At 35.2% G+C, this 19,749-nt stretch overlaps 2 pseudogenes; both read right to left on the bottom strand.

Annotated features, from left to right (window-relative positions):
* Positions 1 to 2,743: 2,743 nt before the first annotated feature.
* On the bottom strand, positions 2,744 to 3,961 carry LOC149159209 (polyadenylate-binding protein 2 pseudogene; annotated as a pseudogene).
* A 7,303-nt stretch (positions 3,962 to 11,264) lies between these two features.
* Positions 11,265 to 12,134, bottom strand: LOC149159208 (polyadenylate-binding protein 2 pseudogene; annotated as a pseudogene).
* Between the last annotated feature and the right edge of the window lie 7,615 nt (positions 12,135 to 19,749).

Genomic DNA, 19,749 nt, shown 5'->3' with positions numbered 1-19,749 from the left:
GGGCACTATGAGTTCGTAGTTGTTCCATTCGGTTTAACTAATGCACCAGCAGTATTCATGAGCCTCATGAATGGCGTGTTCAGGAAGTATTTGGACCAATTCGTGCAAGTCTTCCTTGATGACATTCTTATATATTCCAAGAATGAAAAAGAGCATGAACATCACCTAAGGGTAGTATTGACTTGTTTAAGGGAAAATCAATTGTATGGGAAATTGTCAAAGTGTTCCTTCTTTCAGAAGAAAGTCCATTACCTTGGGTACATCATTTCGGGAGAAGGGATTTCTGTTGACCCGGAAAAGGTGAAGGCCATAATGGATTGGCCAGTACCAAAAAATGCCCGTGAGGTACGTAGCTTTATGGGGCTAGCTGGGTATTATCGCAGGTTTGTGGAAGGGTTTTCAAGGATTGCAAAACCCATCACCACATTACAGTGAAATGGGGTTAGGTATGAATGGACAAATGAATGTGGCACTGCATTCACAGAGCTGAAGAGGTTACTAACTAGTGCACCGATCCTTCAAGTACCAGACATGACAAAAGACTTCACTGTCTGCACCGATGCTTCGACGCAGGGATTGGGTGCAGTATTGAAGCAAGAAGGCGGAGTAATAGCTTACGCTTCTAGGAAATTGAAGAAGCATGAAGAGTTATATGCTACCCACGACTTAGAATTGGCAGCAGTGATGTTAGCCTTGAAGCTATGGAGACACTACCTCATTGGGAGAAGATTTGAGTTAAGAACAGATCATCAAAGCCTAAAGCATCTCTTCACTCAAAGGGATTTGAATGCCAGACAAAGGCGATGGATCGAATTCATGAGTGAGTATGATTTTGAAATCTCATACATCAAGGGAAAGGAGAATGTAGTGGCGGATGCACTAAGCAGGAGGCCACGAGCTTTCTCCCTAGTAGCCTTAAAGGTAAATTTAAGGGAGCGGATATTGGAGAAACTCTTTGAAGATAGTTGGTATTTAAAAGTCATCTCAGATATCCAAAATGGGAAACAGATAGAACCAAAGTTTGAAGGATATGTCCTTGAATCACATGGGCTATTGAGATTCCAAGGGAGAATGTACGTACCTAAGGAAGGGGGTATAAGAGAAACCATCCTTGGAGAGTCTCACAGAGCACTCTATTGTGCACATCCTGGGGTAAAGAAGATGTACGCAGACGCAAGGAAACTCTTCTTTTGGGCAGGCATGAATCATGACATAGTCCAGTTTGTCGCCAAATGTCTTGAATGTCAGCGAGTGAAGGCTGATCATCGCCATCCAACAGGACTCCTACAACCTCATGACATCCCTACATCTAAATGGGAAGTAATTTCCATGGATTTTGTGGTGGGTTTGCCACTCACTTCCCAGAGGCACAATGCTATATTGGTTATAGTTGATAAATTGACCAAAAGTGCCCATTTCATCCCAGTAAGGGACACTTACGATGTTACGGATGTGGCGCGAGTGTTTGTCAATGAAGTTATCCGACTGCACGGATTTCCCACAAAGATACACAAGCTACATGTCTCTTAAATTAAATCATATCTCTTTGTAAATTAAATTCTAGAATGCCTATCAATTTACATTTTTACTCATATTTGTTAAAGTGATGAAGATCAAGTGTAGTAAGTATATTTATTTAGAGTATCTAGATTTCTTGGTTGGAAAATGTAGCAATAGTGGAAAACCTATTAAATCATTTTTTTTTTCCTTTGTTGAGAAGATAGACTTGGTAACAGAGAAACAAGTTTATAGCTTCATTAGGTGCCCTTGAGCTAATTCCAAATTAGCTAATCATAGAAACTAATATGATAAACTATGTCATACCAATACACAGTTTATAACTTATCTTATGGTGTAAGCCTGTAAATAAACTATTTTGGTAATCATCATTTAAATCTAATTAAATAATTAAGAATTCATTTCCTTTCCAAATATAAGCTATTGAAAATTGAAGCGGTTGTAGCTCATGTGGTAGGGAGGAGTGACTATTATCCTCCCACCGTCCTTGTACATGAAAGATAACTCACTCACCTAATGAACCATGGGATTTAAAAAATAAAAATAAAAACAAAACTAATATTGGAAAATAAATTTCCTTGAAATAAACTTCATTACAAAAACAATAAATTTTCAACAATAATAATAATAATTTGATTAAAATTGAAAGAGGAATTTAGGATTAAAAAAATAAAACAAAAAAACACTATTGAAAATTTTATTTCCTAGAAATAAACTTCATTACACAATCAATAAATTTCCAATAATACTAATAATTTTTTAATTTAAATATTAAAGAAGAATTCTAAATAGAGAGACATATACATATATAATGGATGGTTACAAGAGAAAATAGCTAAATTACAAACCACTCATCCTAGAATAGATAATGTAAAGTTAAAAATGAATGGTTTCAACAAAAATCACCCCTAAAGAGTCTTCACTTATGTAGTTAAGACAAAGTAGCAGATAATTGTTTGGAAAATCTAGATTTGGTAGTAAAACATTTAACATTAATTTGAAATACTGAAAAGGTATACAAATAGGTTAATGAAAAGATGTGAAAATAAAACTATTATTAGTAATATTGGGTAAATGGTATTTTAGGGGCTTTTTATGGTAGAGTAAAGAATAACCAAGTGGATAAAAACATAGAAAGAGGAAAGAAAGATAATTAAATAAATGAGTAAAATATAACTATAATGCAAGACTAAAATCTAGTGCCATGCTAATTGGATGGTTTCGTCTAACGACGCTTATACATGGAGAAAGTGGTAGTAATAGTAGGTTCCCTACCAATTGGATTGTGTGACTTGAATAAATGACTCTGTAACTTTTCACTTCTCTCCTCTTTTGGCTCAGCGAAATCAACATAAAGAAATTTTCCAGCAACAAGTTTTCCATTCATTTCTACCTTAGCTTGCGATGCTTGTAAAGGAGATGAAAATGCCACAAACCCTGAACCTTTACTGTATCCATGAATGTCTCTCATTACCTTGCATGAAGTGATTGTGCCATAAATAGAGAATAGTTCTTTCAACTTGTTGTCATCAATACTGTCATCGAAATATTTTAAATAAATATTTAATCCATATTGCCTCCTCAATTCAGATTTCTTCAATGCCCTTCCAACATACCATTCCTTACCATCAATTGTTTTCTCAACGCAGCTTGCGGCATCATCTCCATTCTCAAAATTAACAAATCCAAAACACTTTGAATTACCTGCGGCATCGCTAATCACTTTGGCACTTGTAATTGGTCCGTACACACTAAAGTAATATCTCAGATCTTCATCATTCATTGACTCTGATAAATTCTTAACAAAAACATCAGTGAACTTGGTGTTTCCATTTTCTCGTTCTCGCTGCTCCTTTTTCATGAATGGAGCAACATAAACACGTTCCCCATCGATAAACTGACCATTCAAATATTTTATTGCATTTTTCACTCCCTCTTCATGTTCATAAATCACAAATCCATATCCTTTGGATTGCCCTGATGCATCTGTTGCAATATTAGAAGAGAGAATGGACCCACACATAGCGAAAGTACGATACAAAGCATCTTCGCCTACTGTTCTATCAAGATTCTTAACAAAAATTTTAGCTGATCCAAAGTTACAGATGCTGGGGTCATGGGGTGAGTACATTACCCGAATATGGTTTCCATTAAGGGGCGCAGAATTCAATAAACGTAAAGCCTCGCTAGCATTTTCAGCTAACCTATAATTGACATAACCGTATCCCAGAGAAGCATTGGTAGTGGCATCTCTGCATATGTGAACAGTGAGCACCGGGCCAATCCGCCCAAAGAGATCATATATCTGGGCCTCGGTCACATTGGGCTCCAAATCCCCCACATACAGAGATTTCGGCAGTAATCGATTGTTGTTGCCGTTAGCAACTTCTTGTTGATGTTGTGCAACACGGTGTTCTACTGGTTGGACTTGATTCTGTGCCATCACCTCTTTACTCACTGACATTGGAAAAGCAAAAAGCACAACTTCCTAATGCCAACTCAACGGAAATAAAAATCCAAACCCAATGATTAAAATTGTGGGTACTTCCTGAATCAATCAAAACTATTACCTTTTTCTTCTTGATTTGTCCTTCTATCTTGATGGTTTGAGGAGTGGTAATTCCAGCCAATGCATTACAAGATATGGTCGGATTCATTTCTTCATTATCTAGGTTTTTTTCCTGGAGTATATCCTCTTCTTTTGACCTTTCTTGCTCTTTTTCTTCTTCCTCTTCACAATCTATGTAGAATAATTTCTTCTCAGCACGGTTATGACCTTTAGTGTATTTGCTATCACAACTGTAACAAAGCCCTTTTGCTCTTTTTTCTTCCAATTGTTGTGGTGTCAACCTTATAGGTTGTGGAAGGCTAGGGGCAACAACACTTCCATCTTTATAGTTGTGAGTGTTATGCTTCATGGTTGCCATAATTTTTCTTTCCATTTTTCTTGCTAACCTGAATGCCTTCTCTAATGAATCAGGTTCCCAAGGGCGAACGTCATGTTGGATATTATCCTTTAAAGTCCCTATGAACACATCAATCCTATGCTCCCCTGGAATATTTTTTACCCTTATGTTCAATTTTTGGAACTCCTCAATGTGCTCCATTATTGAACCCTTTTGTTTGAGATTTCTGAATTGGCTAAAAAAAGTGTTGCTTTTTGTATCCTCATAATGTGTTGTCAATTCTTCCGTAAAAATTGCCCAAGTGATAACTTTTTTATGAGAGAAAAGCCATTGATACCATACAAACTGATTTGGTTCCAAATATAAAGTTGCAATACGTACCTTTTGTGTGTTTTGCACATTATTGAGATCGAAAAATTGCTTCATCTGTAATATCCATGTTGCGGGATCCTTGCCATCAAACTTCCTCATATCAATTTTTGGAATATGGTGGGTCTTCGATCCAACATTAGATTCTATGGAATCATGATTAACATTTCTTTTATTCTCATCATGAGTTTCCTTTACTACCCTTTCACCATTAGTGACCATTTCTTGTAGCAACTTATTCATATTTATCTTCAATTCTTCCATCTTATCATCCATGCCATATATTTTATTATCCATTCCATTCATCTTAGCTTCCATGCCATCCATCTTAGCTTCTACACCTTTCTTTAAACAATCCATCTTAGCTTCTACACCTTTATTTAAACCATACATCTTAGATTCTGTTACTTTTTGTGCAAGTGACACTTGTTGCACTTGGTCTCGTAATTTTGATATATCATGTTGCATTTCTTCCTCTTCTTCATGAGTCATGCTAGAGCTTTCAGGTTGCTTACTAGGTGTTTTCATTTTCTTTCCTTGGGGCATCAATTACCGATAATAATTCTTTACTATGCCCTTTGAATTCCTTCAAACTAATTTTTCAAACCAAGATTATGCAAAAATTCAAAAAAAGTTACACACCTTTTTTCACTTTGTAGGAGCTTGATATTGAATCTGATGTATCTCTGTAATTTCAGATCATCCAATTCCAAAATTTCCATCTGCAGTAGCCCTCTGTGTCCTCTTTCCAATGCCACTAGTCTGATCCAAACTAGATTCTCCAGGGAAGAGTTATGCCAGATCTCCCAAAGTGACCTGATTATAGACTAGTTCAGTAGAGTGAACTTGTACGACATGCCATGTATCACTGTTTTGACCTTTGGCTCTAAAAAATATATACAAGAAACTACAGTCTGTCTTCTTTCTGTAAATTCTGACAAAATTTCAATCCGATGCTTAGAGAGAAAGTCATGATGATTTTCCCCAGGTCACCTGTTTGGAATGTAATTTAGGAGTCTGCAAAAAGGCCAACTTCCTCAGATCATATCTCCACAAATATAGCGAGAAAAGCTCTGAAATTTAGACCCGAGGTTCAGTGCAATTTCGTCTCAAATGGGTTTTTTTTCACTTCTGAAACGTTGCAAAAAAAGAGTTATAGCAAAAATTCCATGATGACCTATTTGTAGTAGCGAAACCCTAGAATCCAAAGCTCTGATACCAAATGTTATGACACCAGCTCACAAAAGGATAGAAAAGATAGATCAACGCCTTAAAATTCAGCCTCTTTGAGGGTGCAACCTCCTTTACATTACATAAATGAATAATTCTTGGGTGATTCAAATGACAAAACCTGCTTTCTATATATAGCAGTCTAAGGGGTCACAATGTAACCAAGTTGACCTAACAATAATAATATAAAGGCACAAAAATAAGAATAGAGGGATTCTATGGGGAATAGTAATAACAATATGGGGAAAATAGGGGCACAACAATATTAATAAGGGATACAACTACAATATTAATGGGGGCATCATTAGTATTATAGGGACCTAACATAGTGGTAGCAGGAGACACGAATATGCAATATTTATGCACTAGTATGCAAGGGGTTGTTTAAGAAAATTAATTAAGATGAAATTAATATTTCATCTCAAGAATTTAATTAAATTAATTTGGATCTAAGATCATGTAGGAGACTTTTCATTGTTTTCATTTTTATATTAAAATCATTTGACAGATAACAAAATCGAGGTTTTGATATAGACATGGCAGGGACGAGCATAGGCTGGGTTAAAGGAGCTCTTTAGTTTGCTAAATGAGGTTTTCATATAGACATGAGAGTTCAAATTGGTTAAAAGAACTATTCATTTTGCTTCAATCAATCAAACCAAGCGGTAATGGTTTCAATGAATCCATTTGAAGCCTTTTTGGGATCCTTTTTTGTATTTATTTATTGACAAATTCTAATGCAGAAAGTAGTTTGAAAGTTGATAGTTTTGGTAATATATTAACAAGCTTGTGCTAATTCTAGTTACTTTTCTTTTAGGACTAGATTAAATTATTTGTAGATTATTATGTATTATTATCTTTTTGTGTGGGTCATGCTACAAGGGTGTGAAATTTAGTGAACTCCAAGGAGCTATTTTTTACTAAGTTAAAAATAGGTGTTGCATGATTATAGATTTTATAAATATTGTTCCATTATGCATCAAGTATTTTTTAAATCAATGACTACATATTCAATTTCAAGGTTTGCTATAACTCCACACATAATTCTTTAAAGGGTGCTAGCTTAATGGAACACCACTTTCCTTGTAAGTAGGATATTGTTTGTTCTATCCCACTATGCCCTAACATGAATTAACGAGTGTTATTATATTTTAATTTTAAATTAGATATATTTTATATTGATTTATTTCAATGGTGACATATTTTTATAGATTCATTGTCTTATATTGTCTCTAAAGAGACAAATGTGATATTTTATTCCTTTTAAATACATTTTTTATTGTCTCTAGAGAGACAATAGCTAATATTAAAGACTTATTATCTCTATAAAGACAATATGTCTTTAATCCCAACTATGGTCTCTTGAGAGACAAACACGAAATTGTCCCCTAAGAGACAATAATGTTTGTGTTATATAGTGTATTTATAGAGACAATTTTTTAAGACAATAATATGAGACACCCACCTAAAGATAATATTTGAGATGATAATTTTTTTTGGTCTCAAATTAGGATAATTTACCAAAAACTGTCTGAAATAATATCCTAAACACCCCTCATTTGTAGTAATGCGACGCTGAATCATATAGGTTGGTGCTCCTTTCCAAATTAACTTCATCATGCGCTTAGAAGATACAATTTTATTATGGGGTGGTCGAAATTGCCATTTGAAATTAAGAAAGTGCTTTTGATAGGTGCCTAATTTTTGTAGCCACCGTATTCTTAAGACTACATCTACTCCTCCTTGACGCAACATATGAAAAGGAGATTCTAAGTTGTAGTTTTTAATTTTTAGTTCAACCTTTTGGAACCTCCCCACATTTTCAATCTGATTTCCATCTGCTACTATGAATTTCATATTCGGCATCAGATATACAAATGGTTGAGTCTTCTTCCAATTTCATGTCTACTAAACCATATGTAGTATGTAGTTTTAATATCTATTAAGACCACGATATTATTATTTTTTGTATGTCAATTTAATTTTAATGTTTGTAATTTGGAAGTACCTATGATAGCCACAGCTAATATTTGAAATTCTTCTTCATTTTCAAAATATAGATTTTTTTTTGCGTATTTCTGTCTTCCCGTTCATCTAACTCTTCACAATCTGAATCATTTTTTGCTTCATATGTACATAGGTTTTTTGTATTATTTCTTTTAATACATTTATGTTTGCGGTCCCATTTTTCTCCATAATATTTATGCTTTCTTCCCTTTAGTCTTTAGATTTCTAGATTAATCTTCACATCTTCTCTTAAACGAGGTGGAAGAAATTTTAAAATTTTGATATTTGTAGTTTGTACATGATTTTTTCTTGACTATAATTTATCAAATCTTGGTAATTAAAATTATTTCTCATTTGTTTTTACTTTACAAATTGATTTTCCATACTTGTAATATCTTGAATCCTAAATTCATTCTCGAGGCAGGGTTTAATTTAAATATTATATGATTGAATAAGGTATTGAATTGATAATCCATGTACTCTTGTAGCGAGTGTTTCACATTCTAGAGTATCTCGTCCACACTTTTTTTGTGTTGTATTCTGGTGAGTTCTTTGAAGAATTTTTCTTCATTGATATCGTGAATTTTTTTAATGAATTTTTCTTTGAATTTATTCCAATTGGTTGTATATGTGTCATCTTAAATTTGCATGGATTCACGCTTCACGTTTTCATCATCACTATAGATGTTATGATTTTCAAAATATTCCTCTTGTTTATTTGAACCATGCCACATCATGCTTCACATTACTGTCAAATTTCGACAATTCAAAATTTACCATTGTTGGTATGTGATAATTGATTGGTTGGGGTATGATGGAAATTAGTTAGGAATCATCATATTATGAGGATTAGGTATACTTATTTTAGGATTCGGTACGGAATATGTATATCGAGACTTGGGAATGCGAGGTGGGATTTCCAGGTTTAACAAAGAGTCTTGCTGTTTGGTAGTTACATCATTAATTGATTACATGAGATGGCTAAAAAAATTCATTGCTACAGTCTCATTACCAACACTTTTCTTCTCAAATTCTTCCAATATCTTGCTAAATTCTCTCATTGTTTGGGTAACTAGTAGTGTGTTATGTTCCATCTTGAATTTCTTCTTGAAGATTTACTATTATTATTATTATTGTTATTCAGTTAATACCTAATAATTACCCTCTAGGGTTAGTTCAATTGGTAGATTCCCCACCATTAATCACTGTTGCTATTCAGAGGTCATGGGTTCAATTCCTTTGACCCTATGATTGAGCCTATAGGAAGTGATGCCTTCAGGCATATCTTCCTAGTGCAAATATTCTATTGATGTAACCATCACCAATCTCTAGGTCTATGAACCACATAGAAAAAATGTTATGATTGATAACTAGTAACTAAAAATCCTAATATACTAAAAATTAAACTAACTTAAAAGTGTAATATATATAGTTTATTTTATTAAATATAATTTTAACTAAACTCAGTATTAGAAAATATTAAAAAACTAATAATTAAAATTTTTACTTATGGTTCGTGCTCCAATTTGTTAACATCGGTGGAGGGGTATTTTGATGAAGTTTAAAAGGGGAACAATTTGTCGACATTGGTGAGGGACAAGGGAAATGATGTTGGTTGATGGAGATAAAAAGATGACTAACGATAATGGTAATTGTCTAATTGATGGTTGCACGAACTGCAGCATATTTGAACAACATGGAAAAAGGCATTAGGGATGAGCGGAACAGTGGCAATGGCAATAATTGTCATTGAGAAAGATATATGGTGAGAGTGTGTGGATTGTTTAACTATATTAGATGAAGGGGTTGTGTGGGGAAATTGGAATTTATGTAGAGAAAATATTTTTTCTAAGTGTGATGCAAATGAGGCCACAAACACATACATAATCGGTTGATTGGAGGGTCAATTCTTTGATACTACGTTATACTAAAATTGAATATGTAACCAGCTTAGATCCATCTAACAACAAATCTATCATGTGCCGAGAGGGATCAAATCCCTCGAGGTGTAAACCTTTCCTCAAATTATGCACTCCAAAAGGAAGGTTTTCACCTTGAGGGATTTAATCCCTATCGGCGCATGATAGATCTAGTGTTAGATGGATCTAAGATGGTTCCAGTTGAGGGCAACAATGTCACATTTTTAGATTATCATTATTATGTATATATTTGAGATTAACTTTAGAATTCACATTATGTTTTATTTTCTTGGCATGAACATATAATTATCTTCTTTAATTTAGTCTATGTTTCTTGCCTTGAATGCTTTGTACATCTTTGTTTGGATTCTTTAAGTGGTTTGTGTGTTTATGTGTTTGGATTTGGATGATAATGTTTTTGAATGTTACATTTGTTGTGTTATATTTTTATGTGTATGCAATTGTCAATTAGTAATTAGTTAGTGATGAAGAAGGGAGAAAATATTGTCAATATTTCTCAGGGGGATTGCACATCTATTTCATTTAATTTTAGGAATCACAACTTCTAACAACTAGTTAATTCTTAATAGTGTCCCTGTAGGTGTTACTAAATATATCTTGAAGATTAGTTGTAATAACACATTGTGTCAAGGTTACTCTTAAAATATTTTTTCCTTTGCTAGTGTTTGAAATAATTTATTTCCTTCAAGAATATTTTGATGATTTTTTTTTTTTTTTTTTATTATTATTATTTTTTTTTTTTTTTTTTTTTTTTTTATTTTATTTTTTTTTATCTATAGTCTATTCAACAAATTCATTATCTTCCCCACCTCCTTTTACATGAAAGATAACTAACTCACCTAGAAAGAGGAAAGAAAGATAATTTAATAAATGAGTAAAATATAACTATGATGCAAGACTAAAATCTAGTGCCATGCTAATTGGATGGTTTCGTCTAACGACGCTTATACATGGAGAAAGTGGTAGTAATAGTAGGTTCCCTACCAATTGGATTGTGAGACTTGAATAAATGACTCTGTAACTTTTCACTTCTCTCCTCCTTTGGCTCAGCGAAATCAACATAAAGAAATTTTCCAACAACAAGTTTTCCATTCATTTCTACCTTAGCTTGCGATGCTTGTAAAGGAGATGAAAATGCCACAAACCCTGAACCTTTATTGTATCCATGAAAGTCTCTCATTACCTTGCATGAAGTGATTGTGCCATAAATAGAGAATAGTTCTTTCAACTTGTTGTCATCAATACTGTCATCCAAATATTTTAAATAAAGATTTAATCCATATTGCCTCCTCAATTAAGATTTCTTCAATGCCCTTCCAACATACCATTCCTTACCATCAATTGTTTTCCCATTTAAATTCTCAACGCAGCTTGCAGCATCATCTCCATTCTCAAAATTAAGAAATCCAAAACACCTTGAATTACCTGCGGCATCGCTAATCACTTTGGCACTTGTAATTGGTCCGTACACACTAAAGTAATATCTCAAATCCTCATCATTCATTGACTCTGATAAATTCTTAACAAAAACATCAGTGAACTTGGTGTTTCCATTTTCTCGTTCTCGCTGCTCCTTTTTCATGAATGGAGCAACATAAACCCGTTCCCCATCGATAAACCGACCATTCAAATATTTTATTGCATTTTTCACTCCCTCTTCACGTTCATAAATCACAAATCCATATCCTTTGGATTGCCCTGATGCATCTGTTGCAATATTAGAAGAGAGAATGGGCCCACACATAGCGAAAGTACGATAGAAAGCATCTTCGCCTACTGTTCTATCAAGATTCTTTACAAAAATTTTAGCTGATACAAAGTTACGGATGCTGGGGTCATGGGGTGAGTACATTACCCGAATATGGTTTCCATTAAGGGGCGCAGAATTCAATAAACGTAAAGCCTCTCTAGCATTTTCAGCGAACCTATAATTGACATAAGCGTATCCCAGAGAAGTGTTGGTAGTGGCATCTCTGCATATGTGAACAGTGAGCACCGGGCCAATCCGCCCAAAGAGATCATATATCTGGGCCTCGGTCACATTGGGCTCCAAATCCCCCACATACAGAGATTTCGGCAGTAATCGATTGTTGTTGCCGTTAGCAACTGCTTGTTGATGTTGTGCAACACGGTGTTCTGCTGGTTGGACTTGATTCTGTGCCATCGCCTCTTTACTCACTGACCCTGGAAAAGCAGAAAGCACAACTTCATAACGCCAACTCAACGGAAATAAAAATCCAAACCCAATTCAACCGAAATAATCGAAACCACAGCAGGTGTAGATCGCAAAATCAAAACCGCTTATTTCTGTACAACAGGCGAAGATTATATCGATTTTCCAGGCCCAAAATAGACTTCAACACTGAACATTCCACTTCGATTCAATATGGAAAGGTATAATGGTGAGAGTGCCGCACCAATTCTTCTATAAATATGTTTTAGGTTTTCTCTTCATGGGTCGGCGCCGTATTTTTCACAACATTGAATGGAAGAGAAAATGGTTTTACATTTCTTAATTGCCGTGAAAATTTTGGTTTTTCTCTCCAATTTTGCTAACATTACTTTAGTTTTACTTTTTATTAATAATAATGGTTAAAATTTATTTCAGATTTATATATTTTTATTGAAATCTAGTTAATTAACGATTATCATGTTAAATCAAAATTAATAAAATTAAATGTGTTTATACAAATTGAATAATAATTTATAGATCAATATTCTTTTACGATGAAAGCTCTAGCATAAATAGTCTTAAGCGCCTTTTCACCAAAGGTCATTATGTTTAGTGGTGCCTCTCTACATAATTAATATATAATTAAAATTATTTTATATATATATATATATATATATATATATATATATATATATATATATATATATATATATATATATATATATATATATATATATATATATATATATATATATATATATATATATATATATATATATATATATATATATAAGATTACATTGCTTTCAAAAGAAATATTTTATGCTCAAAGCATAGGTAATGAGGGATGTTAACAAAAATCCTCTGTCTCCCGAGAAACACCTTCCATTAGGCCCTTCGACTTGTTGAGGTATTTTTTAATTACTTAAGAACATAATCAATTTTCTTCACAACTTGAGTGAGTTTCTTCACAAATTGATATGGACCATAGAACTCGGGGCCTAACTTGTTTTTCCCATATATTTTTAACGATAATTGTTTGTAAGGTTTGAAACTTCACATACACCCAATCTACTTAAATTTTATTTCTAAACTACATTGGTCATCTTGCTACTTTGTGCGGTTTCTTGCAATATTTAAGTTTTCCTTTAGTGTTCGAGCAACCTTTTAGTTATCCTCAAATTGATTCTTTATTGTTGGAATTTTTATATTATTTATGGTTAACTCTTTCCATTTAGGGGGTGTATAATCATAGAGAGATTGAAATGACATTAGTTTTATTGAAACGTGATAAGTGGAATTCTACCACCATGGTGTTAGATGTAACTATTCAAACCATTTTTTTGTTAATCTCTTACAAAATGACAGAGATATGCTTCCAAACATCTATCGACAATTTCATATTGGTCACATGTTTGGGGTGGTATGCTAACCTCATGTTGAGGGATGTCCTCATTTGTTTGAAAAAAGCTTTAGAAAAGTTTCCTTTAAATTTGGTATCCCTATCACTCACAATGATCTTCGGAAATCCATGCAATTTGTAATTATTTTTGCAAAATATTTTGGCAATTTGTTTTGCTCAGTTTGATCTCTTGTTCATCTTTCAGTGCGATTGATACAACTACTTTATTTATGAATCGTGGTAATTACTTGTGAATATTTATTATATTTCTTTTATCTTCATCAAACAATCACACTTCAGAAATTCAACTAATAACCATGAAATTAAAATGTATTTATCACAATGTGTGAGAGATAGAGATATGTGTGTGATAAGTCCTTTTGTAAAATGAAAAGGTTCGAGTGTATTTAATACCCAATATATACAAGAGACATGTTTCTTAAATAAAATCATATATATTTGTAAATTAGATTCTAGTAAGTTTTCACATTCTCATATTTGTTAAAGTGTTGAAGATCACGTAAATAATGGCGGCGAGTGACTCTTCGTAAGTACATTTATTTACTTTTTGTTCCTATTACATATTTTATGAAAATACTTGCTTAAATTATTACGAGTAATAACTGATAGTAAATATGTTATTTACCATAGTATGGACTATCAAAGATCTTAATTTTAGGTTTTCTCGTTGATTTCCTTTCTTTTAATTTTCCTGCTTTTGTTTTAAAATATCATTCTCTTTCGTGTTTGTACATGATATTTCTAAAACAAAGGTAAATCTCATCGATAACACCTTTATCTAAGTCAATACCCTTGACCTACATGAGCATCATCATAAATGTGTACCACAACTTTGGTTAGCCCTTGTAAACGATTGTACTTATTCAAATAGTCACCATGATCTGGTGGGTGTCTCACCTCTTGGTACTCTAACTAGTTCATGGTGGTCATTTCCCACGGTCAAACGGTAGTGAAACCTGTTAGAGCTTGAAATTTCACCTCAGGCTGAGAAAGGTAAACCTCAAGGCAACATCAAACCACTTAGCCTCGTAGCTAGCCCTACGGGGTTGGAGAGGGCTCTCTCCGGTCTATCTCGGTGAAATCTTCAATGGATGAGATGACCAATAGGGTAACACTGATTTTAGGCTAGTAAACTGATCAAAAAGGTTGATTTGGGGTTTTTAGGGTTTTTGGTGGCAAATTGAGGGGATGGAAATTTTGGGTGCGGGGATTGGACACAGTTTTTGCAGGGGGTTCTTTGGGGAGAGGTAGGAGACAATATTGATGCATTTGATTGAGGTGGATGGTCAGGAATGACAGGTGAGGAGCTAAGTAGAGCAAACAATAACTTTGAATTCTCCTTAAACAGTAGAAAACATTGAAATTAAACAAAATTAAAAGCAGAGCATGACAGTCATGAATTCTTAGTTTAACACTTCGTTTGCTTAATGTGCAGAAGGAAAAGAAAAGAAATGATTCACATAACACACTTACAGGTACATAGAGAAACACACCATCAATACATGTAACCACAAGAATCCCAAAAAAGACTGCAAAACCCTGGTCTTCCTTAGCCAAAAATTGCAGAGATACAATGAATAATACAATGATAGCTTCTCCCTCAAGAGTCCAACCTTCCAACCCCTGAAAATGACTAAGAAAAATCATAATATAGGCAAGCCAACCTCTTCCCTTGCCTCTAGGGGTCGAGCTCATCCTTCTAGGAGCTGTTTCAACTAATTCTAAACTGAGCACTAAAATCTAGGCAGTCAAAACAACTTGCCTCTGTAAGCTAGGAAACCAATTCATTCATTTAATTTTCACCTATCTCATGAATGAATCTTCTAGAAGAGGTACATAAGTGTAAAAGTGTCATAAAAGTACATTAATTACATCAAAGAGGATAATAATCCACCCCAAAAAGTCAAACAGGGTCAAACTGCGTTTTTTCTGAGCTGTACACTGAAATTTGGAGAAATTTGCCTGACGGGTCGCGTGCCTCTGCCTGACAAGTCGCGCGCCTTTGGGACCACTTTTGGGGCACTTCCATGTGTCCAAATTGAGCAAGAGTAGGCTTGTTCGAAAGGTCTGTGAGTCTACTTTCCAACCCAACTGGAATTTCTGAATTTGGTGGTCATTTGCCCCTCCAAAATTGCAATCTCCCAAGACTGCTTTCTGTGTCTCAAAAATGTGGCAGAAAGTCATTTTTTGCTCCTTTTTTTACTTTCTGGAGGCCCAAAACTTCATAAAATCTCAAGTCCATTGATGAGCATATGTAACTTCTCATGAAAAATCTGGAAATGCTGAGTTTTTGCAAAATGGAGTTGCCAGGATGAAGGGTCGCGCGGGGGGTGAGACCCGTTAATGGATAAAACCTGTAAATTGCCTGAAAAATCAAAATTGACCCAAAATGTTCAAAATTTCTTGGGATTTGTGTTGTGGCTGGGCTATTTAGTGCCTTGGTCCTTCAGTGAAGCCTCGGGCTAGATATGGAGGGGATCGGGCCTCTTTCTCCTTTTTTGTGCCTTGGCCAACCGCCTTTGGAAAATTTTCATCCTTGCCTTGCACACATGCATTCGGGCCCAATAGTGGTTTTTCATGTTCCGGAGCAGGCTCAACTTCTGGTGTTGACTCACGGTCATTACTTTGCTCATAGTCGGTTATGTACTGCTGTTTCTGCTTTGAAAACTGCTGTTTTAAGGGGACAAGGAGCACGAGGGAAATGTTAGTAGAGGGACACTTTTAAAGGGAAAATGGGAATAAATATATAAAACAAGGATTCAAGGGAAAAAACATTGCAAAAATCATTGCATATGCATAATTATATACATTGTTTCCATGGGTATAATGAGAGGTAGGGTTAGGGCTTGATTCTTCATTTTTTAGGGAAAAGGGGTAGGGTTTAGGGCTTTTCACATATTTGGAAGGGAGATTTACATAGAATGATAAGGAATATGAAATGGGAGATGGAAGAAAAATGAGAACAATGGGATACCTCAAAACAGCATATAAAACCCTAGCAATTTAGTGCCTTGGTCCTTCAGTGAAGCCTCGGGCTAGATATGGAGGGGATCGGGCCTCTTTCTCCTTTTTTGTGCCTTGGCCAACCGCCTTTGGAACATTTTCATCCTTGCCTTGCACACATGCATTCGGGCCCAATAGTGGTTTTTCATGTTCCGGAGCAGGCTCAACTTCTGGTGTTGACACACGGTCATTACTTTGCTCATAGTCAGTTATGTACTGCTGTTTCTGCTTTGAAAACTGCTGTTTTAAGGGGACAAGGAGCACGAGGGAAATGTTAGTAGAGGGACACTTTTAAAGGGAAAATGGGAATAAATATATAAAACAAGGATTCAAGGGAAAAAACATTGCAAAAATCATTGCATATGCATAATTATATACATTGTTTCCATGGGTATAATGAGAGGTAGGGTTAGGGCTTGATTCTTCATTTTTTAGGGAAAAGGGGTAGGGTTTAGGGCTTTTCACATATTTGGAAGGGAGATTTACATAGAATGATAAGGAATATGAAATGGGAGATGGAAGAAAAATGAGAACAATGGGATACCTCAAAACAGCATATAAAACCCTAGCAATTTGACAACTTCAAACCAAAAGCACAATGGAGACTTTCACTTGCAAATGGAGACTTTTACAAATACAATCATGACCTTCTTGAACTGTAGCAAGCAATAATTTTTTATGATGGAGGGCCTACCTTGAAAAATTTGGCAATTTGTGGTTCCTTGGCAGCTTGCTGGTAATTTTCTGTGGAGGAAACAATGATGGGTCGCGCGCACTGCCCAACGGGTCGCGCGCCCTCAACGGGTCGCGCCTGTGTAATTTTTACACTGCTGGAGGTGCCCTGACGGGTCGCGCGCCAGGCTCAACGGGTCGCGCTTTTGCAGGAGGCTTTTGGAGGCCTTCCCGGTGTCAGAATCAGGTGAAGGATAGCTCGTTGGAAAGGTCTTTGAGTGTAATTTCCAACCCAACTAGAATTTTTCAATTTGGAGTTCAATTGCCCTGTCAAAAATCAAATCTCCCAAGACTGGTCAAAAAGTGCCAAATGAGGCTGCCTCAAGGAAGAGTGCTGTTGCAGTCAACCTTTGAATGCCTTCCTCAACCCCAAATTTAGCTCATGATAGCTCATTGGAAAGCTCTTTGTGTCTAGTTATCATTTTACCCATCAAGAAAATAATTTGGCCAACCAATCTAGGAGAAAACTTGATTTTCCCAAGGTCACTTCTGAGGTGTCTTTGATTCTCCTGAGGCAACGGTATTCTTGACATTTCTCTCAAACCATGACACCTGTGCAAAAAGTGAAGGAGGTTTTTCTTCTTTGGCATGTTGTGGACAAAAAAATCTCTCAGGTTTGCAAAATTCATCTTTTATTGCTCTGGAACATCATTTGAGTGCGACTTGTCCCGATGTGTGAAACAAGGAATTTTGTCGAAATGGAGCGAAATGAAGGGGATAGGGGGCTTATAAATTCTTGGGGAAATTTTTGGGAGTGGGGAGGGATGTTAGGAAGCAGGGGAAAGTGGAATCTCAGAGATTGAGCGAGGGAAAGGGGTCCAAAAGGGCAAAACACAGGCCCAACCTAGAAAATTGCCAGGTTGTAGCTAGAAACTAGGGTTTGTGCCAAAATGAGGAATTTGGGGGATATAAGGGATGGGAAGCATTTGGTAAGGTACTTTAAGGATAGGGGAAGGTGTATGAACATCAGGATACAATTTTTGCCGATGATTTGACCGTCCAAGAGAAATTGGCTTTCAGAACCCTAGGAGAGGGAAATGACCTTGCCAAGGCACAACTGAAGCATGAACAAGGTGTACAATGACTCATTAGACACTGAGATGGTAATGAAAACCCTATGAATGATGATAGACTCAGCTGAATGGTGACATGGACCGACATTTGGACAACTTTAGAAGGAGTTAAAGCAAACCCTAGACCTAATGCCTAGTGACCAAATTTTGTTTGAAAACTCTTTGAAATGACAAAATTTGACTTGGAAACTCTAAGACCACTTTGTAAGAGCATATTTGATCACTGGAGGAAGGCTGGAAAGACTGACACTAACAAAACCCATGTCCCAAATCCAAGGGCCTCTCTGTAGGCCATGATATTGAACAGGTAACCACTCCACAAGTGTCTAGGCCCCATATAACATTTCTTTCAAGAATATTCATCTCTCATGCTATTTTACCAACAACTAGATTCATGCTCCTATTGCAACCAATAGTCTGAGCCATAGCCTTGTTATCCACCGATAAATAGTGTGAGTCAAGCTCCTGTTATTACCAACATTTTGAGGCATACCCCTATTGATGTCACAACAATGTTCCCTCTCACTGAGAGAGGAGTTATTCACTAGTCCATGTTTGTCTCTGAAATATACAAACTTTTCCTGAGAGAAAGGCTTTGTGAGAATGTCATCCATCTGCTCATTAATGGAGACATACTAGAGCCTCACCACTCCCTTATGTACCATATCACGAATAAATTGGTACTTGATATTAATATGTTTTATCGTAGCATGAAACACTATATTGTTTGTGAGCTTCACATAGCTTTGACTGTCACAAAACAAAATAGTCGATTCAAGCATATGGTCGAACAAGCCACATTGTAGCTTATGAATCCATACTCCTTCACAATGTGCAACAAGCTACAATATACTTTGCTTCTGTAGTACCAAGTTCAAAAAAGGTGTACTTTTTGTAATGCCCTGTAATAATAATAATAATAATAATAATAATAATGTTTCTGATAAATGAAAAAACATAAACGAGTGCAGTAATTAGAATGAATAAGAAAAGTCAGTAGGATAACAAGGCCAAAGAGATGGTATATATATAATAGCAAGATTAATAAAATAGATGATCTATGTGTGTGTGTGTGTGTGTCTATATATATATATTTAATGTAAGGGGTACATATAAATGAGTGGTAGAAGAGTGGATACAAATAGTAAAACATAGATAAATAAAGATATGATATAATGATCAAAGAATAAATGAATGAAAGAATGCTTCTCATCTCGTTTTTCAACATTAAATAGAACCAACTATTCTAAAATTGGTAAGGGGATTGGAAAGAGATCCACATGTTCACAATCCATGTGTCTGTTATGAATCCAACTCACAAAAAGATAGAAAATATAAATCAACGTCTTAAGATTCAGCCTCTTCGTGGGGGAAC

This window comes from Pinus tabuliformis, chromosome 5_2 (assembly GCF_031772625.1).
Source record: "Pinus tabuliformis cultivar Carrire ecotype Pingquan chromosome 5_2, CPIR1, whole genome shotgun sequence".
Classification (NCBI taxonomy): Eukaryota; Viridiplantae; Streptophyta; class Pinopsida; order Pinales; family Pinaceae; genus Pinus; species Pinus tabuliformis.
The sequence above is the reverse complement of the archived record's forward strand: the minus strand, read 5'-3'. Positions and strand labels throughout refer to the sequence as shown.